Below are 12,839 nucleotides of genomic sequence, written 5' to 3'. Positions count from 1 at the left end.
TGATGCTGGCCTGTTGTTCTGAACCAAAGTTTCATGCTATAACTTGATGTCATATTGCCAATGCCATAACTGGTTTGCTTTCACAGGCTAATTGAAGTTGCAGGTGTCTTATCTAATGGACTGTAGAAGCTGTCAGTGCTTTTGACCTTGTACGCTGCTCACTCCTATGTGCTTCTATGTTTCAACTTTGATCTGCTTTCTCTTTTTTTTTTTTAATTACTAACACTACAAAAAAGGGGAAAAGAACAGGGGGAAAGGGAAGAAACAACATATAAAAACACACACTACATCTACAAGTATTGCATTCCCTTCATACTACAATTATTTAAAGTTAAACTTTCTAATATGCTATTAGATTGGTACAGTCAGGATCAGGTCTTCTCCCCCCCCGCCCCCGCGTCTCGGTCGCAGCTCTCTCTGAACAGCTACAGTAGCTGCGCTCACTCCCTCCTCCCCATTCCCCCCTTCAGATTCTAAATCCTCTCCTTGCTGGAACTCTTGATGATTAAACACAAAGTCCCTCAGCTGTACTTCCAATGTTATCTTGTAGGCTTGGTCTTTATGACTGAACCAGATACCTTCCGGAAATAACCATTTGTATTTTATTTCACACTTCCTCAGAAGAGCTGCAAACCTTTTATATCTGAATCTTCTTTTCCAAGCTAAAAATGGAACATCCTTCAATATCTTGTTACCCAGAAAGTCCAAGTCCACATTGTACGAATTATATAAGATGGTGTCCCGAGTCTTCTTAGATGAAAAATCAATAATCTCGTGAGGCAGCTGATGCTTCGTTGCATATTTTGAAGATGTCCGGCGGACTTCCAGAATATCGCTTTTTAACTCTTCTTTAGTTGCCTTTGCGGATGACGCCAAAAGTTCCGACACCAAATCCTTTTAAGTTTTCACATTCCTTCTCCTTCACATTCTGAAGACGCAATACCGTCTGAGCACAATCCACTTGTAACCCTATCAATTGATTCTCCAAAAGCTTTACTTCTTTGTTTGTTGCTTTCATGAGTACTGCGTTTTCCCGAGCAGACTGCTCTGCCCCAGACGCTGCGTCTTTAATAGTTTTCACTTCGTTCTCAACTAAGCCAACCCTTTGACCGATTTCATTTAGCTTATCAACAAAGGGCTTCATAGCTTCGACGACCGACCGTTTAACCACCTTTTCAATAGACTCTCCTTTCCCCTGCAAAGCAGCCAAAACAGATTTGCCCACAGCAGGGCTCTGCTTTTTCGTCGCCATCTTAGGGGGGGGGGAGTCCGCCAACTAAGTTCCAAAACTCAATGAAGGGGAAGATATCCGAACCTTCTTAGCTTCAACTCCCACCAAGCCTTCACATACGCTTGGAATGACAGAAGGGATTCGTTACTTACAGGGTTTCACCTTAAATCTGCTTGTTGCTGTTTTCCATGGCCCGGCAGCACACGATGTGCTGTGCAAGTCTGCCGGCCTCCGTAGGAGCAAACGGGCAATTTACCCCCTGCATCGACTTCAGGGGACTCTTCCTGCAGCGCTCCTGACCCCCTCACTGGGAGTCCTGGGGGTTAACCCTCACAGGTCAACCACCCGGTCAGGCTGCTCGGGCGCTTCCTCCCGGACCCGCGGAGAGGAGCGTCCGACATGGCCGGGAAAACGAAACTGAATCAACTTTGATCTGCTTTCTCAGTGTCTAGACTTGATAGTGCAAATATGTGAGACATTCTCAGGACAGGTTTGCGCCAAAAGTCCTGTTTTGCATGCATATGAAAGGGGGAAGGAGTAAATGTGTGAGTTAAGAGGAAGGGTTTTCCCACGTGTTGCCATTCCTGTCAACCTGTTTCTCACCGCTTAGTTGCTAACCTTGCTTCTGAGTGATCCTATGGACATATCTGTGGAAATGATCTGATTTCTGAATAAAACCATTTAACCAAGAGCCTGGATTCTTGCTGCAATGGTTCAGGGATCTATCTGCCATAGCCTGTCATCTATAGCCTGACAACCAGAGAGATCACCAAAATTATTAATCAAATTCATTAATTCAGGAATGGAAGACTGAGGTTCTTAAATAATAAAAGATTCTCTGCAAATAAAATGATTTTAAATTCTAAAGAGTTATGTATAAAGCCTGTAATTTAGGAAGTGTTAATTTACTGTTCTTTATCTGCAAAGACTATTTTAGTGCATGCTGTATGCTATACAGTGCAGCAAGTAGGTTTGCTCTTTGATACTTCACATCATTGGTATTTAGATAAACAATCAGTGCACTTGATTTGTATGTTATGTGCTGTCAGGTTGTTTCTGACTTATTATGATCTTATGAATTAATGATCTCCAAAATGTCTTCTCATTAACAGCCTTGCTCAGGTCTTGCAAACCAAAGGCAATGGCTTCCTTTATTGAGTCAAACCATCTAATGTTGGGTCTTCCTCTTTTCCTGTTGCTTTCAACTCTTCCTAGCTTTCTTCATTGTCCAACTTTCATATCCATACAAAGTAATGGGAATACCATTGTACAAATTCTTGATCTTGGTCTCCTGAAATGCTTCCTTACACTTAAGCATCTTTTCTGGTTCAGCTTCAGGAGTTAAAAGGATTTAGAATCTGGTTCCTTCATGGCTACTCTTCTAAGTCTCAATCTCCTTCTGATTTCATGGTTGCAGTTTCCATCTGGTTCTAAATCTTTTTTGCGAGAGACAAAGTTTAATTGTTAAAAGAGTGCAAACATGTAGGTTGGCATAATCAATTGATAACAGTAATTCTGATATTGTGAAGCACGGGTCCGCTTGACTGTTACATTTTCTGCTGCTGAAATACAGTGCACACATTGGCCACAAAGCAACACAGTTCAGCATACATTTCATCCAGTGTACAATTTTGCATTGGAATGCAGCCACATGGTTTGGGTTTTATTTTTCTTGCTATTTCTCTTCTTTCGCTCACTGCATGCTAGCATAGCAGAAAGCATAGCGTGGCAGAAATTATACAAAGAAGAGAAAGCTGGGGAACATTTGGGACAATTATACGCACTGTTTAGAAAAAATGTCTGGACTTTCACAGAACTTCATAGCAGTTTTTGATAGTTTCAATTAATATATACATCAACAGCATGCTTAAGGACACAAACCACACCAATACTTCTTGTAGTTAACTGTTTCTGTGAAGCAACACTCATGGAGTTAAAAACTGGCCTCAAGACTGAAACTGATGCATGCAGATGGCTTATCATGCAGAGTAATAGAGTCTAAGCAGTGTACCTGCAAGTGTATAATTGTGAATTTCCAGCAAAAGAATTAAAAGAACTTGGCTATATGCAGAGAAAGCAGTTTTGTTGACATAGTAGTCGTACCACAACACCAAAGGGTCTTGTGATACTGTCCCTTTCATATGCATGCAAAAAATTAAATATGCAGTCAATAGATTTTTATCTGGTTAGATTTAGATATACCACTGAAGCTGAAGAAGAATCCTCCAACCCCAGTAGTTGGCTAGATTGTTGTCTTGTAGTTCTTGTGAACTTAATGCTTTTGAAGTCCCAGTAAGCTACAGTAAATTGCTGTGGAGGGACTACATATGTAGCTCTTTGTGACATGCAGGGATTCAGGTAGCATGGCATATGTCTTTTTCTACAGGTAAGTATATGTTCCCCTGACCTGGATAACCCAGACAAGCCTGATCTAGTTAGATTTCCAGAACTAAGCAGGGTCAGCCCTAAATAGTAATTGGATGGGAGACCTCCAAGGAAGACCAGGTTAGCTACACAGAGACAGGCAATGGCAGACCACCTCTTGCCTTGAAAAGCTCAGTAGAGGTTGCCCTACGTCAGCTATGACTTGACATCATTTTCTACCAGCACCGAATGTGTGTTACAGATAGCTTGGGGAAAATCCTGCCGTATCTATGCTTGGATTTTAATGTAACACTATGGGTTAGCAGTGTTTCAGAAAAACATGAGTAAAGCCCTGCCAGATCCGTGGTCTATCCAGTCTAGCATATTGTTTTGCACAGCTGCTACCAGTTGCCTTGAAAAGCCCAAAAAAGGGCATAAAGGCCAAGGCTTTACCCTCATGCTGCCTCTATATGTTTATTCACCATGGCTTGTAGGCATTGATGGACCTCTCATCCATGAATATGTCTATATTTGAGCATAATCTGTGGACGCAGGATGCACTTCACTATAGACCGTGCATCCCATTTCTGTGCCACCTTTCCAGAAAATCTGCTTAAGGTAGATTATGAGTACAACATAAAAACACCAAGCACCAGAAAAAGTATTATAAATTAACAAATATCAATGCAACATTTTAAAAAACAGCCTGAGTATAAGATCTACTTTCTTCTATGGGGCTTATTTCCAGGTAAGTAAGCAGTTAATTGCTGCCTAACAATGCAATCCAATGCAGTTACTTCAGTCTTAAGGCAACTGAAATCAGTGGGTATAAACGAGTAAATTTAGACATAGCTTCAGTCTCATTTTTTAACACTGGAAGATTTCTAAAATATCCTCATATCAAGAGGATTTGTAACACCACTTTCACCTCCATGAATTGATAATCATATACTCACCCACTACTGCCATTGTGGAAAGCAAGAAAGTCCAGTATTTAAAAGCATTTGATTTCTTGGCATGACTTTGTACAGAAAGCAATAAATGAAATTTTCTTCTCCCAAGATTTTGTCCTGCAAGAAAAAAAAGGCTGGTATACAAAAATACTAGGATCCTGTACAAATAAGCCAAGTATAGGGATTAAGTCTTGAATAAAGTAGTTTTGCATCACTTACAAAAATTCTGTTTATTGTGACAAATGCCTGCAACTAGCCTTATACATGGAAAAATGTAAATTGTATTTTTAAAACCAGTACATTTGGTTTTTGTTTGGCTTTTAAATAGCAGCAAAGCTGTCAGGACCTCTCAAAGTAATGTAGCCAGTACTAAACAAAGCTGCTTATGCTCTCTGCCAAGTTCCTTTTAAATAAATCCTTGATAAAGTTAGATGCCAACCTTGCACTGGGATGAAGCCAAAACTTTAGTGAGCCTGAGTCACTACAGACAGAATTGCAAAATCATCATGCTCAATTGTTTGTAGGCTGGTGCTTAGTTATTCAGCTGTAATCTGTGCATTTGATTTTGAAACACAATCCTTCAAAAGAGAAGTAGCAAGAAACACAAATTACAGAGAAAGGGGAGTTGAAGGAAATGCCATTAAAATGGGTCTGCTTGAAGTGAGAAGTGTAGATTTCAAAAGAGAAATGGCAAGAAACTGATTATGGAGAAACGGGGAAGTGCCATTAAAATAGGTCTGATTGAGGTGAGAAATCTAGATTTCCAGAGGGTGGACTTTCAGTGAGGAGCTGCTGATGAAAATAAGATCAAGTTATGAACACAAGGAACAGCATTATGTTAAAAATGCTTAGCATAAATGGAAATAGCCATGTTTTGTGTGCCTCATATTGCAAAGCAGTAATTGAATTAGCACCATATTTTTTAGCAGTTCCTAAAACGTACTTAGCTTGATCTACTCCATTTACCCTCTGGCTTAAATGCATTCTAGTTTCTAAATTCATTTGTGCTGCATAGCATTTTCTCTTTATTCACTGTGGGCGAACAACAACAGTTCTCATAACCAAGAAGAAGATTAATAGCAGGTGTAAGCATACTTTAACTGGTGCAGAAATGAAAATATATATAGCTTGCCATAGTTATTTAACAGAAATGTGTCTCACTGACAAAAAAAAATCTTCCCTGCATAGAATATTGTCAGGCTTTTAACTGCTACTCTTGTTGTTTACTACATGTACAATAAAATATGAGCTCACTGCAACATTACTAGATGTAGTTGGAAGTCTCTCTATGTTTATTTTACAATGTAATATAAATAAAACTTAGATATTGTACATTCACACTATCTTACATACTATGGGAATGATTATGAAAAAAATAGGGATGTGTGCAGAACAAACCTATTCATATGCATTTCTAGATAATTCATTTGTTTCTTTTACATTCAAGTGCAATCTTTCCCTGCTGCTTTGCATTTCACTGGGGCTGTGGGATTGTGTTGAAGCTTTAGATGTTTTCTGTTACCAATTCTGCCTTTATGACTGCCCAACATGTGCCATAATGTGACTGAGTGATACTTTTTCTAAGTATTCTAAGAATGGTTAAATCATATATCATTAGACTTTCTATGTGGTCTTATATTCAAGTGTACTCTGCAATGCATGTGTATCCACAATGGGAGAACAAGTGTAAGATCTTTAACTTGAACATGTAAGATGTCTTATGTAGAGAGACTCTCAGATGCTCGTTTATCTCGACAGATGCTAGTTTCTTCACTTTTGTTCTGACCAGGAGTCCCTCTTTGTGTGTTAGACAAAGCCATAGTTAAAATCAACTGAGCTTAAACCAACTTCAAATGATAGTTACAGATTCTAGTTGGACAGACAGACCCTAATAAACAACTTAGATGGTGACCTCCATTCAGATGATCACACTAAGAACAGCTTAATTAAAAGATTTCCCTGAACTTTAGGGTAAGGCTATGGCTTTGCTTTTAGAAGGTCTCAGGTTCAGTCTCTAAGATCTCCAATTAAAGGATCAAATGGCTGGTGATGTGGAAGACCTGAGACTTTGGAATGCCACTGCCATTCATAATAGATAATAGTCATAATAGATAATAATGACTTTGAAAGACTCGGTATAAGGCAGATTGAATTGTTCACAAAAGTCACACAGTTGCCTCTGACCAGCACATTTTTTGTGCATTTAAACTATTAATCCCTTTTTACATCCATTGTGCCATATTGAGAGGGCTGATGTAACTTCCAATGATGGTACAGCCTTTGACTAACTTTCTTTGAATCTAGCAGGATTTAAGTCCAGTGGCACCTTAAGAAACCAACAAAATTTTCAGAGTATAAGCTTCTTTCTTCATATATCCTGCCACTGGTCTCAAATCCAGCGCAAACCAAGATGACTACCTGTCTCAAACTATCTTCTTTGGATTTAGGAGCCAGCCCAAAACTGTAGAAGCCAGACTAATTTTTCACCCAACCCATAACATCACCAGATCCTGATCCAAAGGGTTATGTTTTAAAGTAAAAAAATTGTCTTTGATTTCTGCCAAGCTCACATTTCTTGGGGGGAATTTGGTTTCTTTTCAGTACTTCATCTCTCCAAAATCTGGATTTGACCTCAAAATCTGAATTCCACAGTCAGTTTGCAAGGTTTTAAAATCACGGGGGACACAGATTCCAGAAACTGGCCAGATTTAATTCATTTACACAACTGATGTCTGGCATAAAGAATTCCATAATATTCCATAATAATAAGAAAAAGCCCAAAGACTGGAGACTTTAACCAGATTCCCCTCTTCCCAGAAGATAATATGCATCATTATCAGGAGACAATTCTCACACTCCCAAGTCTGCTTCCAAAGTGAGCTTGATGTCCAAGGCCCTCTTCTCTTAGGTAAATTTCTTTTGCAGGCTATCAACTGGAAGGGTTGGAAAGGAACCTTCATGTTTCATTCACTGAGACCAAAGTGCACTGCTAAATCTCTAGTGAGCGAGCCCCACATACTTCTTTATGCCCTAGCAGAGCCCCCACAAAATATCTGTGTATCCCAGTGGAGCTAATCGAGAATGCAGTTGTGGTGACAGAATGCCTAGGCCTCACCTGCATGGCCCCAGTTTCCACCACATGGAAGTTCACTCCTCCTTCAGCCTGAAAGGAGGACAGATATACTTCACCATGATGAAATTTCTAGGTTCTGTGGTGACCTGGCACCCGGGATTTGTTGTGTCCTGTGGGCATAACATAGCATGGTAATCGGCGCATAGAGAGAAGCTACCGCTGCTGATATGCAAGTTCCATTAACTCAGTTCCACATGTAACTTGCCCTACTAATTTTGGCGTTGACTTCTTTCTAACAATCTTAAAAGAAAGAGTAATTTGTCATTGCTTTGGGTTTGGAGTGCGTGGGTTACATCTAACTGTTGTAGAAACTGTATACTATGTAGTCAGAAGCCGTGTGCTGTATTGTAATGACTTTTAAAGGTAAGTTTATAGATTCTTCAAGGACATACCGTGTTTTGAACATTTCCTCATATTCTAAAGGAGCTGTCAGTCTTTTAACTGCTGAGTATCTTCCCCCTGTGCAGTAGCTACAATGGAAACTTTGCCTGCTGCTGTGAAGCAGACACAGCGATTAATGAACCTGAGGCGTACTAATCAAACATATGTTTTCTTGACACAATGATTGCGTTATATATCACAGGCCTTTATCTGAGCTTAATGATCTAGCAAGGGGTCTTGCTTAAATGTGGGTGTTTTTCATGTGCTCCTTAGATTTGTTCCACAGGGGGTGAGCAGTTAGCCAGCTCCCCAGTGAGATTAGTAAAATACTATATTTAGTTGTGGCATAGATCAAGAAACTCCAGCGTTGCAGGAAGCAAGTTTTTTTTTAAATAAAAAGCCATCTTAATGTCATGTTAAGTCAATTCAGAGTGGGATTTTTTTTGTTAGTGTGCATTTTTGTACAATAGAATTAAATATGAGTCAGTTGTCTTGGCATCTGTATGATTTATTTTGCAGTTCTCATCACACTGTTCTTGTAGCTTGTTACATGTCTGCTGAAATAATTAACAAACTCATTAATATATAGGGTTTTTTTTAACTTGAGTAGTGTTCGTGACAATAAATTCTAAAATATAATTCAGAATGAGAACGAAAGCTAGAAAAGTATGTTAGGAAATCTGTGTCACATATATAGGAACTTAAACTATATGATATACTTATAAAAATATTAGGTGGAGCTGATATGCTATAACTTATGTAGTTGCATGGTTCATTTTCACAAAGGAATTTTAAAAATTAGATAAAGTAGCTGTCTTTTAGAAACTGAAAGAAAAACAGGGAGAAGCAAGTAGACTGCCATGAATCATAATGATTTAACTTTAATTTACAAAAAGTATTAAGAACTGTCATCTCTGCATTTACCTGTCTCAAAACAAGCTCATGATACTTTACTGCACTGCACATCTGATATCTGCACACAGGGGATGCTGACATGTACATCTGAAACTTTTCATATGGTTGTGATATTAGGGAGATCAGGTCTCTCACTTCAGTGGGAGACTTCCCACTCTCACTGTTTAGGGCCAGCAGGAGGAAAACATTTTTCAACAGTGCCATGCTAGCTATGTGACATCACAGCAAATACCCAGAAGTAACATGTCAGTATGATGATCTAGGATTTGGGCAAAACTGGTAAAACCATAGAGTTTTGCCCAAATTCTAGTGGGTCATATCAGTGTCACATTAGTGACAAGGCATCTCTTCCAGTATTTGCTGGAAGTGACGTCGCCTACTGATGCTGCACCATTTTCCCCTGTCCTGGCACATGACATTTTAATGTCATAACATGACATTAAAATGGCTTTAAAAAAAAACTTGCTTCCTTACAGTGCTCATGTGCACACACACACCCTGGTTGCCAGCCATTAGCTGGCAACCCTATATGGGGTTCATCTCTTGGGTTCTGAGCTGCTTTGTTAGTAATCCTAACATTGTGACAACACCAAGCAGTTACATTGGTTGGATCTGTGTCCAGATCCACCTTGCACTAGCTGAAAACGAAAGCCACATGAAATTAGTAGTAATGTCTTGAGATAGGATGTTGTTGGGTTTTTGTCCTTTAAATATAAGACATTTTAAAGAAGACCTTTTCCTTTTTCTCTAGAAAATGGCATAGGCCTGTCAGTTGATGAGATTTGTGCACTGAAGGACACGGGGGCATTTTATTACCAGTTTATTTCTGTCTAGCCTTTTGAAACTCCTGCTGGTGCTTTGAATCATACAGAGTATGTTTCAGGGGTTGGATACATGAACTCCGTTGTCACCCATGACTTTTAAAATAATTTTAAAGCTAATAAATGTTAAAGGAAGAAAGCATTTAACCAGACAGAAATGTGTTTTCAAACTGTGAGCAGCAAAGCCATGGTGTGGGAAAATTTCTTTACATAAACTAGCTTTTTTAATCTCATTGGTATCTGGTTAATGGAAGGCTAATGCATTCTCCAATACAGTGCATAAATTTTAATTATTTACAGCCACTGGCAATAAATAATAAAAGGCTACTTCCTAAGAACAGTAATGGCTGAAACCCTTCACCTACAAATCTTCTTATTTTTAGCTTCCGATGTGGCAATTGTCTTTGCAAAGGAAAGCCAGCCTTATTAGAAGAGCTTCTGGGGTAGCCACTGCACATATCGCTTTAAATGCACTAGTGTTTGATAGGGTATTGTGAACAGATTTCTGCTGCACAGACTCAACATGAGACAGATGCAGAACAGGGCCCTGGAAAGACACAGAGACAATGCAGAGCAAGGGAAAGTATTTATATGGAAGCCCCTTGTGGACTTTTTGCATGAAACAGAATAAGATGAACTAATGGCCTTGGGTAGGGAAGGAACATCTAGATGGGTGACATCTAGACTGGGGGTCAGGCAGGAGGTCCATTAGGCACAGGATTTTCGGAATCAAGTATCTGGTAGCCAAACACGTGTATAGTCAGAATTTGAAAACTAAAGTTCTGGCTCAAAGTAGAAGGGGTAACATTATGCCTATTCTTTGGTAGGGATGGCATGCCTACCACTACCATTGCATTTGTGCAACACAGTTCAGTGGAGTTTTTCTGAATAATCAGGATTTTACAGTTTGACTCATATAATATGATCCTGGATTTCACTGCAGTATTTCACAAATAAAATTTATCTGTAGTGATTTGGACTCCATTTTTATAGCACTTCAGTCCCAGAATGCCATTGGAAGGTGGACTTACCAGACTTGTTTTGATTAATTTCTCTTATTGCAGTTGGATGTTATTTAAAGAATGCAGCTTACCACCTTCATTCTCAGTCCTTGCCTGTCTTGGCTTATTGTGTTTGGTCAGGTTCTGAGGGCTGTAAATGATTTATTGAGTGAGATGGTGAGAGCTAGTTTGAAAGAGGCACTTGTGAGACTCCTTAAGAAATCTTCTTCGGATGCTCAAGATTTGAATAATCATTGGGCATTTGAAAATATCCTCTTACTGTTATTATTTAAATTTTATTTATTCGTGCAAAACAAAACAAGCAACAATGATGGCAAATCTATACATAGGCTTCTATAAAACATCTCCAAATATCTAAAAATGAGTTCATACACAGTTGTCATCAATATGCGATATGTTCAAACTTTGATACTTAATCCAGTGAATTACGGGAAGTGGGCTTTTGTATTTTCAATGCTGTAGTATAAGTATTTTAGTGACTGTTAAGGACACAGAAGGTCCATTTATGTTGATCATCAGTTAGGTTACATGAGACAGGAAAACAGTTTAAAAGTATATAAGCATACTCAAACATAAAGAAGTATTCTAATACAAAATTAAAATTAATAATATAATGACTTCCTCCCAGAAGGACCATGGCCCTTTTCACACTGCTTACCTTCACTCGCAACAATGCGGAACATCACACTAAAAACGCGATCTTCCGTGTTTTTTGCGCTATCTTCCGCATCGTTGCGAGTGAAGGTAAGCAGTGTGAAAAAGGCCCATGTCCAAAGCATATGTTTGAGAGATGCATCTTGTAAGTTACAACACCAGCAATTGGACACTGTACTTAATCTTTTCTAAAAAGGCGCTGTGGTGTCCAGTATGCCCTAAACATAATTTTTTTGCTGAATAAGTTGCAGTGTAAGCAGCGCTGGCCAACTCGCGCGCATCGGCCGGCCAACTTGCGTGTGTGCACTCCCCACACTGCATGATGATGTCACTTCGGTGACATCATCATGCGGGGCAGAACGGAGGCAGCGTGCGGGGCTGGGAAGCTGCCCGCGCCATTTGCCTCCCCGCAGGCGAATGGTGCGGGTGGCCTCGCAGCCCCTCGCGCTGCTTTCGCCTGCCCCGCAGGACGGGGCGGCCAGCTTGCCGTGCACCCCCTGCCCTGCAGGGCAGGCAAAAGGCAGTGTGGCCGCCCGCACCATTTGCTTACCCCACAAGATGGGGCGGCTGGCCGCCCCCTGTCCTGCGGGGCAGGCGAATGGCATGGGCGGCCCCGCAGCCCCCTGTGCTGCCTTTTGCCTGCCCTGCAGGACAGGGGGTGCGTGGCAAGCTGGCTGCCCCCTGTCCTGTGGGGCAGGTGAAAGGCAGCATGGGGGGCTGCGAGGCTGCCCGCGCTGCTGCCTGCACCCTCTGGCAGCTGGCAGCTGCTCCCAGCGCCCCCTCCCTGGTGGTGCTAGGGGCAGACTACCCCCCCTGTCCCCGCTCAATCCGACCCTGAGTGTAAGATCAATAGAAGCAACAGGCATTAGGCTTAAAGCACTGCCCCATTTCCTCTTCTTAAGGAAAGTCCTTTAAGTAGTGGTGGCAAATTGGCTCCAGGTTTACTTAAATTAAATGGAGTCTCTGGAATCATTTGTCTGATCTGAGAACTGGTTTGGGACTGCTTTGTCAACCTAATGGATTTTTCTCAGAGAGAGACAGGGAGTACAGTCTTGGCCTCGAGAAAGGCGAGCTTATAAATATTTTGCTTTGCATGCAAGAGGTAACCAGATTCAGATGCTGGTATCTCCTGATAAAAAGATCTCTAGTACCAGGGCTTGGAGCTATCAGGGTCTATAGTTGAGATGCCGAAGTCCATTGCTGCTCAGACTAGACAATGCCAGACTTAACTGTCCAGTGGTATAACTCAGTATCTTTTCAAGGCTACATCCACTTGCCTGGGACTCGAGTCAGCCCCATTAAATCCAGGGGGGGGCTTCAATATGAGTAAATACACAGACCAAGTTTCACTGAAATTCCTTAGCC

General features: G+C 40.6%; 1 protein-coding gene across 7 annotated transcripts in view; it reads left to right on the top strand.

Moving 5' to 3' along the window:
• STAU2 (staufen double-stranded RNA binding protein 2) overlaps window positions 1-12,839 on the top strand; it is a 242,970-nt gene that overhangs the window by 120,171 nt on the left and 109,960 nt on the right. The window lies entirely within an intron of this gene.

Source organism: Eublepharis macularius, chromosome 7, assembly GCF_028583425.1.
Source record: "Eublepharis macularius isolate TG4126 chromosome 7, MPM_Emac_v1.0, whole genome shotgun sequence".
Lineage (NCBI taxonomy): Eukaryota > Metazoa > Chordata > Lepidosauria > Squamata > Eublepharidae > Eublepharis > Eublepharis macularius.
This window is presented reverse-complemented; position numbering and strand designations above follow the sequence as displayed.